Source organism: Coturnix japonica, chromosome 5 (genome assembly GCF_054131305.1).
Source record: "Coturnix japonica strain WE chromosome 5, WE-NBRP24, whole genome shotgun sequence".
Classification (NCBI taxonomy): domain Eukaryota; kingdom Metazoa; phylum Chordata; class Aves; order Galliformes; family Phasianidae; genus Coturnix; species Coturnix japonica.
The window spans coordinates 36,420,934-36,439,760 of record NC_140667.1 but is presented as its reverse complement, the minus strand read 5'-3'; the positions used below and the strand labels follow the sequence as shown (position 1 = coordinate 36,439,760).

Here is an 18,827-nt window from a genome sequence, read left to right as displayed (position 1 = left end):
TCTTGTTTCAGCTAAGAAATAAGTTCAAAAAGAAGATCTGCTGTCCTCTCCTGGTAACTCAGTAACATCTTACTCATCTGCCTGGTTGGTCTAATACATCTTAAATGCTTACATAGGTCTGACGAGCTACATCAGTTTTATATCCTGCAAAGAACACACTGGGAACTGTAACCTCAATACATTCAGCAGTGACTAAGACTGCATTGAATTTTATTGCTCTATTCCTAATAGAGACTTAGAACCGAAGGTGCTTTAGTTGAGGTGAACTTTAAAGATCATCTCGTCCAACCTCTCCCTTCCATGGGCAGGGACAACTTCCATTAGACCATGTTGCCCAAAGCCCCATCCAGCCTGGCCTTCAGCCCTTGCAGGGATGCAGCATCTCCAGCTTCTTTGGGCATCCTGTGCTGGTGCTTTACCACCCTCATAAGTGAAGAATTTTCTCCTTTTGTTCTTTTATTTATTAATCTGCCAATGAGCAGACTCACTGATTCCCTGGAAGTTGTGCTGCTTTGATTGTACTTAAAGAATGTTTCATCATTAGGTTCAACATCTCTCATAAGGCATTTTTCAAATTCAGTTTTAGCTCCCTTAATTTCCTTTGAACATTCAACCAGTACGTATAGGGGATACAGCTATTTTAGGATTTATGCCTGCAGGAGACAACAGTAACCACCAGTTGTTTGCTGGATGAGGGAGTTTTGAGAATACATGAAACTTTTCAGTCTATTTACAGCACCTGTGTTGGACTGCATAGTGAAAATCTCTTCAAGTACTTAGTTTTCGTTGGACAGAGATTGGAGGAGTTGGTCAAATCTCCTTGTGAAGAATATATGGAGATTTTTACTCCTCTGTCTCATGCTCCAAAGAATTACTGTTCCACTGGATAAGAGATTAAACAGTTGCTGACTGTGCTGTTAATGTTTGGTGTCTGAAAACTGTTGGGTCACAGCTTGAATCACTGATTGAGCACCTGGGGTGAGGACCCAGTCAGCCCTGGGAACACAGGTGAAGTTAATCTGTGTGACTGGAAGGTGTGGAGCCTGACTGCACCTCTCTTAGACCTCATTTCAGGGCTGACTGCCATTGGGGGGGGATTTCTTTATGGAGATTCCTCCTTGGTGGAAATTTCCCATGTGAACCTGGAATCAGGATACAGGTGAGCAATCTTCTCTTCCCTTATAGCACCTTTCTATTGCACTGATCCTTCTGTCATTATGCTTCTGGTGAAGCACCTTTTCCCCTCATACTAAACTGTCTAATTGTTACACCTGGGAAGCTGGAGACTGAAAGCTATCAGTAGGCAGACAATAAGAGCATCAAGCAAATGGATGCTATTTTCTCTGCTCAATTAAGCAGACTGCGTTTTAGAATGATGCAAAGATCTGTTTTTGATATAAAGGTCCTCATTAGATATGCCTGAAAATTTGCCATCTGGGAAGTGTATTTGGTTCAGAGAGCAACACAGGTGAGGTTAATGGTTTGCCAGGATCATGAAATCAGATGGAGGCTCATAGAAATTGAACAGCTGTGGATGATCTTGTTGCCAGTGTTTGAGCATTGCACAGAAACACAGTGTGACTAGCAGTCCTTGCGTGGTGCCTGGCTGTTATTTCTAGTCCACTACCTCTTTCTCAAAACAACTTTTCAGGCTCTGTGTGCCACAGAAGCGTTTGATTTTATTTTCTTTTCATTGTTTCCTTGGTTCCCATATTCTCAGTCCATTTACTTTGCCCACATGTCCTCGTGGAAACGAGCTGTGGGGATGTCTAATTTGGACTATTATAAGCTACAAACTTTTACCTGACTTTTGCCTAGGTGTGCATTCTTGGTGAGGTCAGTTGTAGCCCTCCAGTCTTATAGCCTCTAAACCTTAAATGTTTCTAATTAATCCCCTAAACCAGTCTCCTTGCCACCCACACTGAGATGTCGGCTTGTTGGAAAGAAGGCATCAGCCTGCCCTGACGTTGCCTGTGACATTTTGAGAGTGTCAATGATTTACTTTCCTCCTTTCTTGGAAAAGGTAGAGGGCTGTTATCTCATCCAAGCAGGAGATTAAGGTTAGCTCACAAAGTAACAAACTTAACCCCAAAGTTGAAGTTCAACTGCTTAAAGTCAAATGCTGTTGACCAGATATGGAAACAGTGTCAGATAGATTCCTGACTCAGAGCCTTGTTATGTGAGGCTCCCACAGCAATAAGTGACCCCATGGCTGCTTCCAATGCACTGTACTGTGGTGAAAACAGCAGTTCCCAATATTCCTTACTTTCTGCAGTTAAAAGCAGCAGTTGATAAATGGTGACCAGGAGCCTACCCTGTTTTTCTACCAGATCTGAGGCAAATAATTTCATTATCCCCGTCAGGTGGTGAAGCACAAAATAATTGAGCTCAGTTTAACTTTTAGCATTTTGGGTTTGTAGAGAAGTTAAATGTTACATGAAGGCCACTGAGCTTGAACAGAACAGATGGTAAAATTAATGAAGTTGTTGCTCTGCTCTGAATTTAATATAAACTTTTGTTTAAAAAAGCATATTGTGCCTAAAAACCACAAGCTTTTGTCCAAAGAAAGGACTGAAGAGGTGAAAGATAAACAATGAAATCCATGTCCATAAATTTCCTATGCCAAAAATGAAGCAAAGTAACCACTGCATACATAAACATTAGATGCTGACACCAGCACCCTCAGAATGTCTATCTTGTGCATCTTTCCATCCAATTCCATGACTGCGTGGAGATATATAGATATGTGACTGATACATTTGTCATGAAATGTAGTAAGAGTTTTCTTGGAAGTTATTGCACGTGGGATGAGCAACAGTGTCCCATGTCCCTCTTGGAGAGAAATGCATCTGTCATGTATCTACTGTCTTGCATTGGACTGTGCATGTTCAGGGCAGTCTGACTAGAGAATGGCCAAAGACTAATATACCTTATTAGAAAAACAGCACGTCTCACAAAGCCCAGGCATGGCTGTCTTGTTGTATTCTCCTTTGGGCAATCACTCAGGGGATTATCTGCTTTTGAAGCATACATATAAACTGTGCTAATGGAGATGACTGGGAAGCATAGTGGTTGATGAAATGGAGTTGAAAAAATGTGGGGATGGCCTCTGAGGTCCTCAGATGTATAATTCCTTTTAGGTTTGAACTTACCTCTGTGTGGTTACTGGTTTTTCAACCTGGGATATATGCCAGCGACTCACAGACCACAGTTCACAGTCTGCAAATAGCATGTGGAGCTCTAGTGCTTTAATGGGGTTCTTGGTGAAAGTTTATGAAGGGAGCACAGCCATGTGTGAAGAACAGAATGTAAGTGGAGACCCAAAAAGGTTTGGTGACACTAGGTTGGTATGAAGTAACCCATGGAATTAATTCAGCATTGAAGAAAAGGGGATTACGCTTGGAGGATTAAACTCTGAGCTACTTTTTGGCTGCAGAGTGGGACTGGTATGTGTTTCACAGTTTTGTGTATAAGCACTGACAGGTCTGAGCCTTCACGCTGGATTGAACCTCAGAATACACTACCTATGTAAAATGAACTGATGAATACATTGCCAAAGAGGAGTGACTTTTTTTTTTCTTGCTAGATACGTCAGCATAGCAGGACAGTTTGAATTACCAGTTACAGGCCTGGTCTGCTGTAGGTAAATCCTTCTGCTCACCATCTTTTTGTTTTTCCTTTGTTTGGAAATGTAACGATAATTTTTCAGGAAATGATTTGAAGCCATCCAGCAGTTTGTTTCTCAGATTTTCCTCTGGACCCTTCTTACAGACAATTGTAACATTGATCCTTTCCCATAAACAATCACAACGTTCTGAGGATGATGTGTCTTCATAATTACATCACCCATTTTTTTCACCATCCTTCAGCAGGTCCTATTTATTCCCATATGTATACGTATACACCTAGGCTCTCTAAACAGTCTCCAGCTCTTCTGCCTTAGCTTGGCCCCCTTTCTCAAACTGTACAGATAAATGCAGCAGTCTGGGAACTTTTTGAAGATCATGACAGAAAAGTCATTCAGTATTTCGACCTTTGCGATACCATCTGCCAGCAGGTCGTCTCCTCCATTCAAGAGCATCTTTGCATTTCCTTTAAATTTCAGTTTGCTATTAGTATACTTACAAAACTGCTTTTGTCTTTTATGCTCCTCAGCAGGTTGAGCTCCCACTGGGCTCTCTATTTCCCGATAACATCCCTAATTACCCAAGCACTGCTTTTGCATTCCTCCTTTGTCACCTGTCCTCATTTATATTTCTTCTATGCTTCATTCTTGCATTTTAATTCATTAACAGCTCCTTGTTTTGCTGACGGCGTCTTTTGCCATAATTTCTGGTTGTACAGAGAATCACTGCAGCCTTAAATAAGAATCAGAGGATATTTTTGTTAGCGAGTCTATTATTTTTATTATTTTTAGAATAAATTCTGGCACTAAACAAATTTAAGATCTTGCAACTTGGTTTTTATGGTAATTCTGCCCTCCAGAAACCTTTAAGTCTGATTGCCCTCCGTTTCTTCTTTCAGCAACTAATTTGCAGTTTTGTCTTAATGCAATGCAGATGTAGTTAAGATGACACTCCTAACCTTTGCAAGAAGTGAATGTAACTTGGATACAGCTGACCTATTTTTATTTGGATCACTAATGCATATTTGTAATACTTCTAAGTCTGTAATGTTATGCATCACAGAATGTGTTTACTGATGTACATGACGGCATGAATGTAGGTGGACTCATCTTTCTATTAAGTAACGCTTTTCTCTTCAACTATGATACTAGAAGAATACTAATTGGAAAACAAAGAATCTGTCCCTCACATCTGTGTCTGATGCCATCTTTGAATGTTCAGGTTGCAAGGATTTAATTCATTTTCATGGCAGGTTTTATACTTACAAAGCATTCAGAGGCCTTCTGAAATTCTTCTTGTTTTTAAAGAGAATGAGGCGTAGAATTCTTGGGGGGAAAGGAGCCACTGATAACTGTAATAAGGGCAGGATTCTATTTCAGTTCCCAAACAGCTATTGTACAGAGAGGTTCAATTGCGGAAGCTGCAATACTCATGAAGGAGTAGTTCTCACTGTGCAATTGAATTTGCTCATTTCAGAAACTGTTTATGCACATGCAAAGGCTCAAGCTTGACTTACAGCATGAAACATCTGTTATAGGCAGTTATCTGGGAGCTATGGGAACAGGCAGTAGAACTGTTTCTTTGTGTAATACATAACTTCTGTTTATTGTATTGAATCAAGACTTCAGCTAGAAATAAGGATGTTCATATACTGTATATGTTGATGCCAAAGGAGGAAAGTCTTCTGTAAGTTTATGGTAAATGAGATGAACAGAAATTTGGAGACTATTACAAGAACATTTTTCAACAACTATGGACAAATTCAGTGACAGATAACTGTAGACTTGGTGTGTATTTAATAAAGAAAAATAGTAAAATAAAATTGTGGGGCCTCATGAAATGCACTGAGGATTTCAGACTGCAGAGTTAGGCAGTGGAGCACCCTCACCCCACAGAGTCTTGAGAGGATGTAGAACTTGGGTAGAGCCTGGTGTGTAGGCATCGTGGGTCCAGCTGCTCTAGTTTCTGTGTCAGAGGGAAGAGGCATTTGTTGATGTAGCCCAGCAGAAATGAAGGTACTTGGCTTTCTGACTTTTTCACAAAATGCAGGAAATCCCATTCTCCCTGTATATATTGGATGCATTCAACTTCTTCCACCATTCTGTGGCAGAATCCTCTCCTGCACTGTGGATACCACAAACACAAAAATGTCCTCCTTGTTTGCAAGCAATTGTGTTGGCACCTAGGGGGCAGAGTCCGGTTCACTCTTGGCTCAAAGAGAATGTCTCCAGAGATAGGCTTCCTGGCTGTGAGGTGCTGGCTTGGCCATTTCTTCCACGACACATAGCCAGTGAAGAAGCCTTTTCCCTGTACTTGTACAGAGGTGACGCAAGGAATCCCAGGTGTGTGAGGAAACACAGGATAGCCTCACTTCCAATGAACTCAGCACTTTTGAAGCATGTGAGCTGGGCCTGAGAGAAGGGCTTATTTAAATCTGCTTTGTGATTTTACAGTGAAGTTAAAAAGCATATTCTGAGAGGTTTGGGTGCAGAACCATTTCCATGTTATTACCATCATTATTTGCCCTAGAACTGGGTAGAGTGTGGGCCTGCTCTTTTCTGTGATTTATTTATTTATTTTTAAACTGATTCAGTAGGGTGCCATAAAACTTGGAAAAGAACAATCAATGTAATGTTTGGTGGAAATAAGGGCAGTGTTGGATATTACCCTATAGCTAGAAATAGAAAGAAGTAACTTGGAATTGAACGTCATGCTTTCTAAAGTACCAATAATTTAACAGCTCTGTAGCTTTTGTTTTCCATAAAATTCACCACACCTGTGGCTGAAGACAGCATGTTCCACGCTCTCCCTTCAGTTTAGCTCCCTTATTTAATGAGGCTGTGCTCCCTCAATGGAATTAGGCAGCTGTAGCAGAAATGTTGTCACAGCTTGAAACAGTGATTGAGCACCTGGTGGGAAGGCAGGGCCAACCCAGGGGAGACCAGCTGCATGCAATGCAGCTGAGTGACTGGAAGGGGTGAAATCAGGATCCACACCTTCCCAGACCTCATTTAAGGGTTATCAGTGCAGGCAAGGGTATTTTGCAGGAGATCCATGCTTCTGTGATGTCTCCTAGGGGTAAGTAGTTTTTTCCCTTTGTTTCTGTGTTTCTGGCTGCTGTGTTTGGGCTGAACCTTGCTTGCTGCATAGAACTTTGCTACCCCACTGTCGTTGCAATGCTTTCCATTACATTATAGCATTACAGTGACTATGTTTGAAATGCACTGCTGATTAAAATCAGAATCATCTCTTTTGTTGGGTATTGAGCATATGGCTTGATTTAGAAATAAACTGGTCTGGAAACACAGCTCTTATGCCTTCCTAGAGCTGCTGTTCTAAGTAAGATACCAACTGGGCACAGAGGTGGACAGAGAAAGGAATAGAGGTACTTGGTGTTATGTTACTCCTCCTCTCTTTCATGATGGACTGGGAAGTAGATGAAAACTTTAGTGGTCTCCTGTTCAGAAAGGCAAGGGTACTGGAAGCTTGCTCTCTATTTTTCTTCCTTTAATCAGTTAAATGGGAGCCACATGGTCCATTCAGGATGTGTTATTCCCTCTGTTTTTCCAGGTGTGTGAAACTTAGAGGCAGTCATATCTTGTAAGCTCCTGGAGATACTGTTGGCTTTGTTAGACAGCACCACACAGGTAAGTTTAAATCTTATTACTTATGAGTTTAAAGCTGTTGTGTTGTTGTTGTTTGTTTTTAAAGTCACCTTGAGAACCCTGACCTTAGTTGATGGGCACTGTATTAGTTTAGTATCGTAGTCTCTAGGTGTAATATGGATTTTTAGTTGTTATGGTCATATAGTGCTTTACTGAAGCAGTTTCAGGATTACAGCCCTGTTTCAATTTCTTGTATGGATTGGTTGGAAAGATTTCCAGAGAAAATGCTAGTAAATATTCTTTGCTGAAGGAGAAACTTTGATAGGACTTTCTGTTTTGAGGTTTGATGCTAACACTTTAACAGTAGCTGAATAATCAAGGATACTGTGCTGTACTTAGGGATCCGTTAATACCCTAGTGATCTGATTTTTGCTTTTTTAAGTGATACAGGCCAATTTCAAAACAGTATGTTATTGTATTGATTTAGTATATTGATTTTTCTGCCTAGGTACAAACTTCTGAATGTTGTAAAGCACTTTCAAACTTGGAGTAACTTCTCAGATGTGTGTGTATGTAGGTGTTTCTTTAGTTTTACTAGTATGAGTTGAAGGTGTTGAGACCTTTAAAATGTGTCTTATGTATCTATTGAATCAATTTTTCTACTGATGGGAAGATGGAACAGTTTTATATGCTTGAACACAAGAACACCAGAGCTTTCAATGTTGCTCTCTGTACTTCTGAAAAATTGTTTAGCTCATGTATATACTGCCACAGTACTTCAGAAGTAAAAAAACAAACAAACCAAAAAAACGCCTTAAGTTTGATTAGGACAAATGCAGTTTGTATCAAGTCTTAACTCACATCTCATTTTCCAAATAGACTATGCAAAATGGTGGCAGCCTAGTCATCTTTGTAATGTGGCTATTCTGTGTTTGGGCAGCAAAAGCCATTAATGTATGTGAAGCTAAAATGAAATAATGGAAGAGTAGAGCTATTAAGAAAAGCTGTGATTATTTTCTACTGCTTTTTGTCTAGACGAGTATTCACAGACAACTTTTTTTTTCCAAGAGACAGAGTGCTACATAGCATGCAGAATCATTCTTTTTTGCTTGAGAATTCATTTTGAGTTAATTGAAATTATGAGACAAGTTTAGCAAACACCCTAGGAGAATAAGCACCTGAAATAGCAGATTACATGCTACTATATTTCAGTAATTTGGATTTACTGTTTTGTTTTTACTTGTAAATGCCACATGCAGAGCTTTTGGGAATGTCTTTGTCACTAAATGACGCAATGAAGAGAGGGGAGGCTTCTGAGCTGTCTCAATGATTCAGTAATCAGCTGAAAGGGTTGGCTTTTTGGTGTGATCTGAGTATTGAATAGGAATAATGAAAAGTCAAAATATGAAGATATTATGAAGATTTGGTTATGTCCTGCAACTTATTTCTAACCCTAGGAAGTATTACTCTTATTCATAGTGATACTGAGGAATTAATGAACTTGTCCATGGATGCATATTAAGTCTCAGCATTGCCAAGAATGGTGTTTTCATCTCCTGAATGTTACTCTGGCGCCTTAAGAGAATTGTCCCATTTTCACATTTGTGAGGTGGTAGAAAGATCACAAGTAATCCAATTCATTTAATCTCCTCTGTTAGCAATGACTTGTTTTTAATTTATTCAGAGCCTACTGACTATATACTAATCTAAAAGGAGGTAATATAGATTGCTGTTTCATGACTTAATGGAAAACCAACTGCAAATTAAATGTAAGAAACCAAGCTTTCATAGTATTTTGTAAGTGATGTTGAATGACTTCCATGAACATGCACAAAACATTCTCAGCATTAGAGTTTTGAATGGGTTTTCTTCCTCCCCAGGGTGTTCCAAAGTAGATTGTAATACTTCTTTTTGGTGACCTGAATTACTTAGATATTCTATTAGTACTAGTAAATCTAATGATCTTCATACAAGAAAAGGGGACCAAGCTCAAATAAATGACCTGTTCATGCAAACTAGATAATCTATTTATATAAAGAGAGCTTTTGAAATGTATTCTGGAGAAAGATACCTACAGTAATAGGTGTGATGGTAATAACAGATGACAAAAAGATGATGATGAAAAGAGCAGAAGTATTCTCTGAGACTAGTGGTAATGTAATAACTCCAAATCCTCCTACTTTTATCTTGGACTGAAGGGAAGTCAAATTTGCCTTTCTTGAGTGACTAAGTGTTTCAGGAGTATGAAAATTTAGTAGCTTCTCATTACATCTTTGGACAAGGAGTATAAAGAACATTGCAGCTACCTATGCTAAGAGCATGTGTTCAACTACTGTAGTCAGTAGCCTTGCTGTATGTATGCTCAGACCTCCTCTGACAGCTCAGGAGCATTTATCCTCTTCAAAGATCTTCACTTCAAACTCCCTGAGGGTATCTTATTAACTACAAAAGGTATAAGAAAGCACCCCCTTTAATCTTCCTTCCATTTAAAATGTGTAGATGGCCACATAGCAAAATGTTATAAGGAGCTTCAAGGTATCAGTTTGTATGAAAGATCTGGTAAGGAGAGGTAGACTGTTAAATAGAGAGCTCTGAATAATGATGATAGTTATGGTGGTGTATAGGGCTCTTTAGGAAACACACCAAGAGGTCTACTTAGAGAATTAGTGAAGTGCTATAAATCCCACTGGATCTGGGAGGGTTTGTCAAAAGCCAAGCGCGGTTCACCTGGTGTGTAAAGGTTAGATTGTCTGTCAAAGTTTGAAGATACCAAATCAGTAGATGTAAGGTCTTCTATTTTCAGAAGTTACCCATTGGTTATTCCCAGACTGCAGATGCTACTATTGCTGTTTGCCAAGTAGCATGTTTTTAGCTGCATGTATGTTTGAAAAACACAGCTGAATGCATTTAACTGCATACTGCCTGTTCACACTGATGTTGACTTTGAACTATTCATGTGTTGCTGAAGACCACAACTGGCAAAATGAAGATGTGTACTGAGTCTTTGGTTTTATGGTTGCTGCAGCATGTATCTTAGATGTGCTTCAAATATCATTCTTCCTAATCCAGTTAATCTGTAACTACATCTGACCAAATGTACCCTAAATCCTATCCTGATATAGTTGTTGTTTTTATGCTGTGCACTGCGACAAAATCTTTTGTAAAGCTGTAGCTCAGGTTAATATAGGAGATCTAGGCTTGTGATAACTTGCTGCTATGTATATCAAGACCTCTCATTGTATTTCTTTTGCTGCTAAGAATTCCAGTAGTCTATTAAACCAAGTAGAGTCAGAGCACAATCATGCTAAAGGATAAGAAATGCAAATAATTGGTTGTGGAAAGCATCACCAATTATAGTATTTTAAACTATATTATTAGTGGCTCATCTCAGTGAAGTATGAACCCTAATTGTATCTGTGTCACAACTGAAACCAACATGGCAGCTAAGGATGAATAGATGCTGACTGCCGTAGATGAGGAATGCCTTATTTGGAGCCCTGATGTTCTGGAGGTGGACAGTGCAAAACGAAGATAGGTCTTAATTTATATCTGAGTTTTTTTCACTGTAAACTTTCCTGAGAAATTGCACCAGATCTTGAGAAAGTGATTTTTCTGTTTGACAAAGCCAGTATTTATCATATAAAGAGAGAGTTTTGGTGAACCAGAGAAACTGGGAAAGAAAGAGAACTAGTGAGGAACTTACTCAAGTGTGAATCTGTGTGCTGACAGACAGTGCTGTTCAAACCCCTTTCTGGCTATAACATAGAAATGTGTCTTTGAGGAGCAGGTGGTCTTCAAATGTCTTGAATAGCAAGATAATTGTGAAAGATCTTTAATTTTCAAGCAGTTTTATCAGCCCTGGCTTCTACTAAAAATTAACTAGCTCTATCCTCTAAGTTTTCAACCAAAAATATTGTTGTTTAAGTTGCCTGATTTATCTTTGTCTTAAGCTTAATCTCCTAAAGCAGGAAAACTGGCAGAGAACTGATTTGTTCTTCTCCAAGAATTGGATTTATGTTGCCAACAAAAATAAACAAGAAAAACAAAAATCTGATTCTAAATCTGTACTGCTATTTTCCACTGACTCCTCATGGAGACTAACAGAAGTAGTGGAATTCATCCAGTCATCTAAGACTTACCACTCTTGATGCAGACCAGAATTAAGAATGTGTTGCAAAGATGAATTCCAGGTCTGAGATCCAAGTGGCAAAGTCCTTGTGGCTTTAGCTGTGCACATGTGTGGCCGAAGACCTTATCCTTTAGTGTAGAAGATGATTTGTGTTCTGCTTCAGGCTGGCAAGGCACATAGAGAGCAGAGAATGGAAACAGTCTAAAAATCTTGCATGACAGAATCTGTTTCCTTAGTCACTTCCAAATTACTGCAATTCCTTACAGTTCAGGACTCCTTAGTGGCTGATTTAGAAGGGGCTGATTTTTTGCAGTGTTTTAAATGCCTGGGCTTGCAACTGCTTTGCAGTTCTTGAGTTTGCTGGTGTTCATATGAATCCAGGAAGCAGCCCAAACATAGAAGATAAACTTGCAATATGGCATGTACAGGATGTAAAGAGATGGTAAGTGTCCATGAATGTCACGGAGAAGATTCTCTGGGCAGGAAACTTCTCAAACTTGTGCTTTTTCTGGTCATGTCAGTGCATAGCCCGCAGTTAGCACTGGTGATGTTTTTCAACCTTATTGCACTTAAAGCAGGCCTCCCAGACAACAGGCTGGAACATTATGTGAAGCTTTTCAGGCAGAAATCTCTCTAGCAGCCTAGGTCATCTTGCACCATACAGTTGTCCCCATTCATCTTTGCTTTTCTGTTTTAAAGTATTTTTGAGAATTTTATCCTAGCTGAAACCTTCCAGCAAGATTTAAACAGCCTTAAATTATCAGCTGTTACTGACTTTTTCAGAATCCATTGTAGATGCTTCCTCTTACAGCATTTGTGTGTACGAGACACTGTGGAGTTCATTATGTTAATAATACCTAGTAGTTACTTTAAAAATCATACTGTAAAATGTATCCCAGACTGAGAAAGCCAACTGAGAGAGCTTAGAGTCCTAACTGACTAGTGCAGGAAGTACCTCCTTTCTTCAAACAGAAAGCTAAATAATAACAGTTGTTATTGAGATCCCCTGCAAAAGCAGTCTGCTTTCTTGTCCTGGTACATGATGAACATATTCAGCAAATAGTTCTGCTTCTCTTTTTTCAGGTTATACTTGATTCCATGTGGTTTGCACCTCAAAAAACTCCTTTGGCTCCCACAGTGAATCAAATCAAGTTTCAGCACTAAACTAAGAAACCAAAGTTCTAACTAGTGAAAAAGGACATTTTTCCCTCCGGAACTTTAAAGTCAGTTAACAGCTTTCTTGAGTGCATGTACATGACGCTACTTAGTTCCCCATTAGAAGATAAAGAGGAAAAAGCTGAACAGTAAACATTACCTGGCATATGTACAATGTTCTGACCTAAACAGTAGGTGACTCCCGAGCTGTGGCTCTCTTTGTGTCGCTGAAGTCTCTGTTTTATGTTCTGTTGTTAGTTTTTACAATAGAACTTCCAGATAGACCAATTTACATCACTAAAAAGGTCCATCTTGGATTTGTGTTGTATCTGCATGCTGAAGCCAGTATTGCTACATCTTTCTTACTGCCCTTAAATAAACTTAGTTGGTTCCAGGTGTTAATTAATATGCATGCTCCTGACTGCAGTGTACATCCCACTTGGGGTCTGCTGATGTTTACTAGGTAGTCTCTTTAAATGGGCGCAGGTAATTATTCCAAATAATGTTGGCTCACATTTACTTAAGTCTTTCAGGTGTTTAACTGGACTGTCTTTGGAATTTCATCTGTTCAAGTGGGCACTTTGCTTTCCAGAGGATGACAAATATTGTATGCTTTACCTGGAGAGGTGTCAGGAAGATGCTCTATTTTTCTTCTCTACCTTAGGCACACATTGCTGCAAAGGCAGTGGGATACTAATGTAATCCGACTCCTCAGCTTATAAATGAACATGTATATTCAACCAGTTTTACTGGGAATAGGCTGTATTGGGGGTTGTTCTTGAATATTCTTTGTCTTATAAGTTGTTTCTGTGCAAAGATTCCATTCTTTGTTGAATGTTTAACTCAAATAACTTTGGAAAAGCATCTTTCTGTAGAAGATGACTGCAAATGGCAGTAAATTAGCACCCTCCTGGGAACTGTTATATTTTGAACGTGCTTATCAAAAGAAACCATGAATCCTTGTGCCACCTGCTTTCATTCTTGGAAGCTCACTTTAACCCCATGAGTTTGAGAAATCACAATCAGACGGAAAATGTGGAGTGCTTTGAAACATCTCATTGTTTCATAAGAAGAAACTTTGCTGGCAAGCAGTGATCCCTATGATCTATTCAGGTCCAAATACTCAGAATACGCGTCAGAGATCAACTCCTATTACAAAAGCAGTAAATGTGCCTTAATGCTTCTACTGGGATTTCTGTAGCAGATTTATAGCTGTAGTTGTTGCTCACAGCTGTTGGGAATCTTGAGATGAAATAGGACCTTTGGGAGTTCAGGGAGCATTGTGAAAGTCTGGAGTGTTCTTAAGGATGTTTGGAAGAGGGTGACTAAAATAATCAGGTGATTTGGAAGGGAAACAGTGTTACTTAACAGCTATGGTGTGATCTAGCAAGTGGTAGATGCCACTAATGTCCACAAAAACAAAAATAGGTTAATGTAATATACCATAGCTTCCTGTTATGGGAATTTACTTCAATGATAATATCTGGTATGTAATGAAGTCATTATCTCAGCTGCAGGTTCTAAATATACCATGTGTTTTATGCGAGCCACCTCCAGCTTGGTTGTGCAAACCAGTCCTTGGGAAATTCCTCTGAGTGTGGTTTTATCAAGCAAACCACAGGGAGGGTTTTGTCTATGCTTCTGGCTAAGGGAGTGTAAAAGAAGTGTCTAAAAACATACAAATTACCTAAAAATGTACTGATTGGCTGTTGCTCCCAACTAATCCTCCTTGGTCTTTTTGCTTGATGTGACAAAAGGAGAGAAAAGTTGACTGTCTCTCTGGCTAATCTGATGGTGTTGTCTCGTGTAGGTAAAACCTGAATAAAGTGGTAGAGAAACAAACTCTGCTCCCCTCTCCCCCCCCCGGTAGCTCTGTAACATCAAGAGGGAGATGATCAGAAATTATTATTTTTCACTTTTCTTATCACCTCTTCATTATATCCTTCAGAATGAGTGCATGCTTATAGAAAATAAAGTACATAGATGCATAAATATCTGAAGCATGCTGTTGAATGGCACTTTCTGTGTTTGGTTGGGAGCCAATTACTAAGGTTAGGAGACTGCTTGGTGCCAGGCCCAGAACTAGAGGACTTATTTTGTAAAATAGACCAGTGTTGTGAATGTTGGAGTGTCTTTATTGATTAATTTATAAATGATGTATGTTAGAATAAACTACATTCTAGTAATTTGAAGGATTTTAATTCTCTAGTTTATGTTAGCTGAAAGGAAATCATGTGTTTTTGTCTGGTACTAGTTAAGGACGCTTTCACAATGAATTAGAAGATTAAACTTATTCTTCGAACTGTCCTGTGACGTTTATAAATAATGAGTTTTGTTTTAGTAAACCTATTTCAGATATAATGGAGTAGTGTCTCAAGCTAAATACTTAAAATGGTAGTTTAACTTTCCATCTGTTTCCAGTCAATATTAAAGTACAAGCCTTGTGCTTTGGCATTTTTGACATCAGTGGTGTGTTTGTATTTTGGCTGTTGACTGCTGCACTTCAGGTTTCTGGACAGGTATCTATAGACTGACTCAAAAGCAGGAAGGCTTCCATATGGTGAGTTCAGACTTGGCACCTCATGTACATTGAAGTTACTTGTAGATATTGTGGCATTAACCTTAGGTTTTTAAACAAACTGTTTTTCATCTGCATCACCAAAGGAGGCCAGTTGACCCTGCTTATCTGCATGACTAATTATTTTTAAAACTCCTGTATATTCTTTTGTTAAGGAATATGATATTTTTATTCTTAGCCTCTCTTCTATTACAATAAATCTCAACATCTGAGATAATGTTACTATTAAAATTGTATTTACAAAACAATCATAGTTCTCAAGGTGATTTGTGATCAGTCACTTGAAACACTTCTCTACGCCTCTGTAGTTGTTTACCATTTTGTGACTTCATTTAAGAGTGATGAAATCCTGGAAGCTGTAATTCCACACACGTCTGCTTTGCAGTTTTGAGCTGGAAGATGAAATCTGTTTATTTCACTTGCATAATCATACAAAGTATAAATGGTTTATTTGAAGTTTAGTAATCTTCAGGGCAGTGACAGATTTTATATTCTGTCAGGATAGAAGATGATTTGCACTTAGCTATGAAAAGTGATAACAGTATTTCTGGAAGGAGGGTGTAGTGAGGGAGAAGTGGAAAGAGTGGAAATAATCTTCTTGTGCAGGTGAAACGTCAAATACCTTTTAAGGTAGCTCATATAAGAAGAGGGGAACAAACTGAAGAAGAGAATGAGTGATTTTCAGGGAACTACCTTGACTCAATTCTGCATGTCACATTTTTATTAGCTAAAGGTAGGGGCTGGAGGGAGGAAAGGGATATGCTTGGTCTTAATAAACATTCCTCTTTCTTTAGATTTTTTTCTAGCGTACTGGAGAGAATAGCACATGTGTTCCCTACCCCACAGACCTCAATATGGGACCTCATAGCAGAAGAATCTCTGGGTGAGAGACTTTTCTCTAATAGACAGCTAATTGGCATACAGAAAGACAGTGGAGGAGGAGTCCTTAAACATTTGAGGGCCATAGAAGAATATGTAGTTAGAAACATTAAGGAAATTAGTGAATGAAAGTGGATTGTGATGTGTTTAATAAGCCATCTGTTCCGTCTTTGACATAGATGATGCTGGGATGGAAAAGGCATTGGAAAATATTATCGGGCTTACTTGTCAAATGGGGCTGTCTTCTGTATGCTGGCTATACCAGCATACATCTAATTGCTGTATTAATGCTTGCCCCTGTAGCAGAAAAGATCATTTGATAGATCAACTTAAGCCAGCTGTTCAAGTGTGTGCTGAGTTCCTTGGCTTCACAGTGACATGATTTTCTTACGTGCTTTGCCTATTATTATCATTATAGTTTTGTCTGTATCACCACCAGAATTTGTGACTTCTCATCTAAATAGAAAAGGCAATGTTTTTCTGTACTTAAGGTTTTAGATTAGGTTTTTTAAGAAGAGCTACGCAGCTTGTTCTGGGAGCTGTTGTTTATATCCCCCCCCCTTTTTTTTTATGCTAGTGCCTCATAGTCTTTTGGAATAGTGGAGCTTTGTGCTTCCTCATCTGTGCCAAGTCACTTTCTTGGAGAAGACTGCCTGTTCGAAAGACTTGACATATAATGACTGAAAATATGAAGCACCTGAACGACGCTTGCTTTTTATGTTATAAGCCACATCTTTTGTGTTGTCTCCCATTCACTCTAAAGGTCACTTCATCAGATGTGCCCATCCAAATTCCTCAAGACTTTCTGGAGTCCATCTTTTGAACAAGGCAGGGAAATTGAAGTTCACTCATCCAAACCGTTATGACTACACCAATTGTGGCACAGCTCTTTATGGGAAGATAAGGGGTGTAACAACAGCTAAAAACTCTTAATTCCTCAGGGCTGCACAAATCTGTGGAAAATCTGAGCCTTGGGATTGTGGAAAGAGAAGAAGAAACCTGAACACTCTTCCATATAGCCAGCAGAAAAACAACTTCAGTATAATTCAAAGGCTTTGCTGTTTTGTTGTCAATAGATTAGAAAGGCAGAGTGATGTTCCCAGTTGTGTCAGGTTAGATTGCAGTTTAACATTAAAATGGGATTGTCTGTCTATAAATCTATTTGTGGCTATTTCTGAGCTTCCCTTGACAAAAGCAAGGAAAAGTGATCTATAAATCATTATGTTACAAATGTCTTATGCTTTCCTGGTTGGCTTTAGGAACAGAAAAGGTATATTTGTTTCTCTATTTACCCACACTTATCCCTCAAATGAGTTTTGGTTTTATCTTCGTTAAACAGAAATGACCTTTCTGTCAGTAGCTAGGCTGATAATGTTGTGTAAGCCTGATGACTGTGCACAGTGGGGACTGTGTTGCATATGGGCAGATCCATCCTTTCAAAACATGAATAGAAACGTAATTGCACATTTTTGTGGCACTGTGTAAAACTGAGTAAGTGAACTTACCTTTACCTGCATTGCTTGTTGCAGCACTGATTGCTAGCTGCTGGTAGGGGGCTCAGGCTTGGGGTTTCAGGGCAGGACTGGTGTTTGCCTCCCTTTCCAGCTATTCTCCCCCACTTCCTCTTAGATGGGTTCTGCTGTGTTCTCTGTGTCCTTATTTTTCTCTTTCTGGAACTTTGTAAATTTGTCCTGATTTTTACAGTGGTTTTTGAAAGCAATCTGTAATGTTATGGCATAGTTTTCTGCAACTGCTTACTTTGGAATGCAGAGCTATGTATTTGACAGAACCTAAAGAAACAAGACTGAGTGTAGCTGTGACAAAATAGAATAAAAACGATATTCATTTGTTTACATTTCCTGAGTACACCAGTGAGGCAATGTTGTGATGTTTTCAGTTAGATGTGCTTGGTGGGAGCTCAGCATCTTTTCTCCTTCTGCCATAGCTATCAGAACTGTCTGAAGCCAGGAACTCTTCCATTATAGTTGGAGCTAGGTGGAGGAAAATTGCACAGAAACATTTTTTAAGCCAAGGCTAATGAGGTTTTCAGTTTTATTTATTATGTTTTGAAAGATACCACATTTTCTATTAATATTTCTTTTTCTTCAGGATTTTTTCAGGTCTTGATGGAAGAAGGAAACCATTTCCATCTAAAGCTCCTATTAAAAGCAGAAGGCACTAAATTCTGAACATACTTTTCTCTCTGGAATATTAATGTGTTTTCTGGCCAGTGGCAATTCTTGATCTCAGTAGAAGCTCATAATTGGAGTTTGCTATGCTTTTTCTTGGGTGCAATACATTTTTATTTTGGCAATGTTATTCCCTCTTTTGCAAGTGGTGATTCCATTTTCTCACAGCACTATGCAGGATTATGTGTACTGAGACTGTGCCCTAAGGCTTATAGTATATTAATTCATTCTAAGTTATGTGTGGTTTTAAGAGTGCCTCAATGGCCCAAAATCAAAACCATGCAGAAAAGGACAAAATAACACAAGCTTACTCCTCTAAGGCATAAACTATCGATCTGATGACAATAGTAAACGCAATTACACTGATCAGTACAAACCTGCAGCAGTTCACATGAGGCCTGAGAAAGACATTCATGACTAGGTGCTGCAGGAGAAAATGAGTGACAGAGTAATGTGCTGTCTTTGCCTTCCTTCCCATACACTGAGAGTGCTGATGAAAAGTGAGGAAATTAGGGCAGCACCTCTGAAAGAAGGGCAAATCTAATCTACTTGGGGTTATGTAGTACTTGCCATAAATCTGCAAGCTTCATTCAGGATACTGATGGAAGCATAATTCTGGCCAGAAATGCTGAGTTTAAGGTTTCTGAAGTAACCTCTGTCTCTAGC

General features: G+C 39.1%; 1 long non-coding RNA gene across 1 annotated transcript; it reads left to right on the top strand.

The window, feature by feature from the left end:
• The first annotated feature begins 7,208 nt into the window (after window positions 1-7,208).
• LOC107315076 (uncharacterized) lies at window positions 7,209-17,827 on the top strand. Its single transcript, XR_014946690.1, has 2 exons — window positions 7,209-7,273; window positions 16,736-17,827. It is a non-coding gene; the product is annotated as an uncharacterized LOC107315076 (long non-coding RNA).
• Window positions 17,828-18,827: the final 1,000 nt, after the last annotated feature.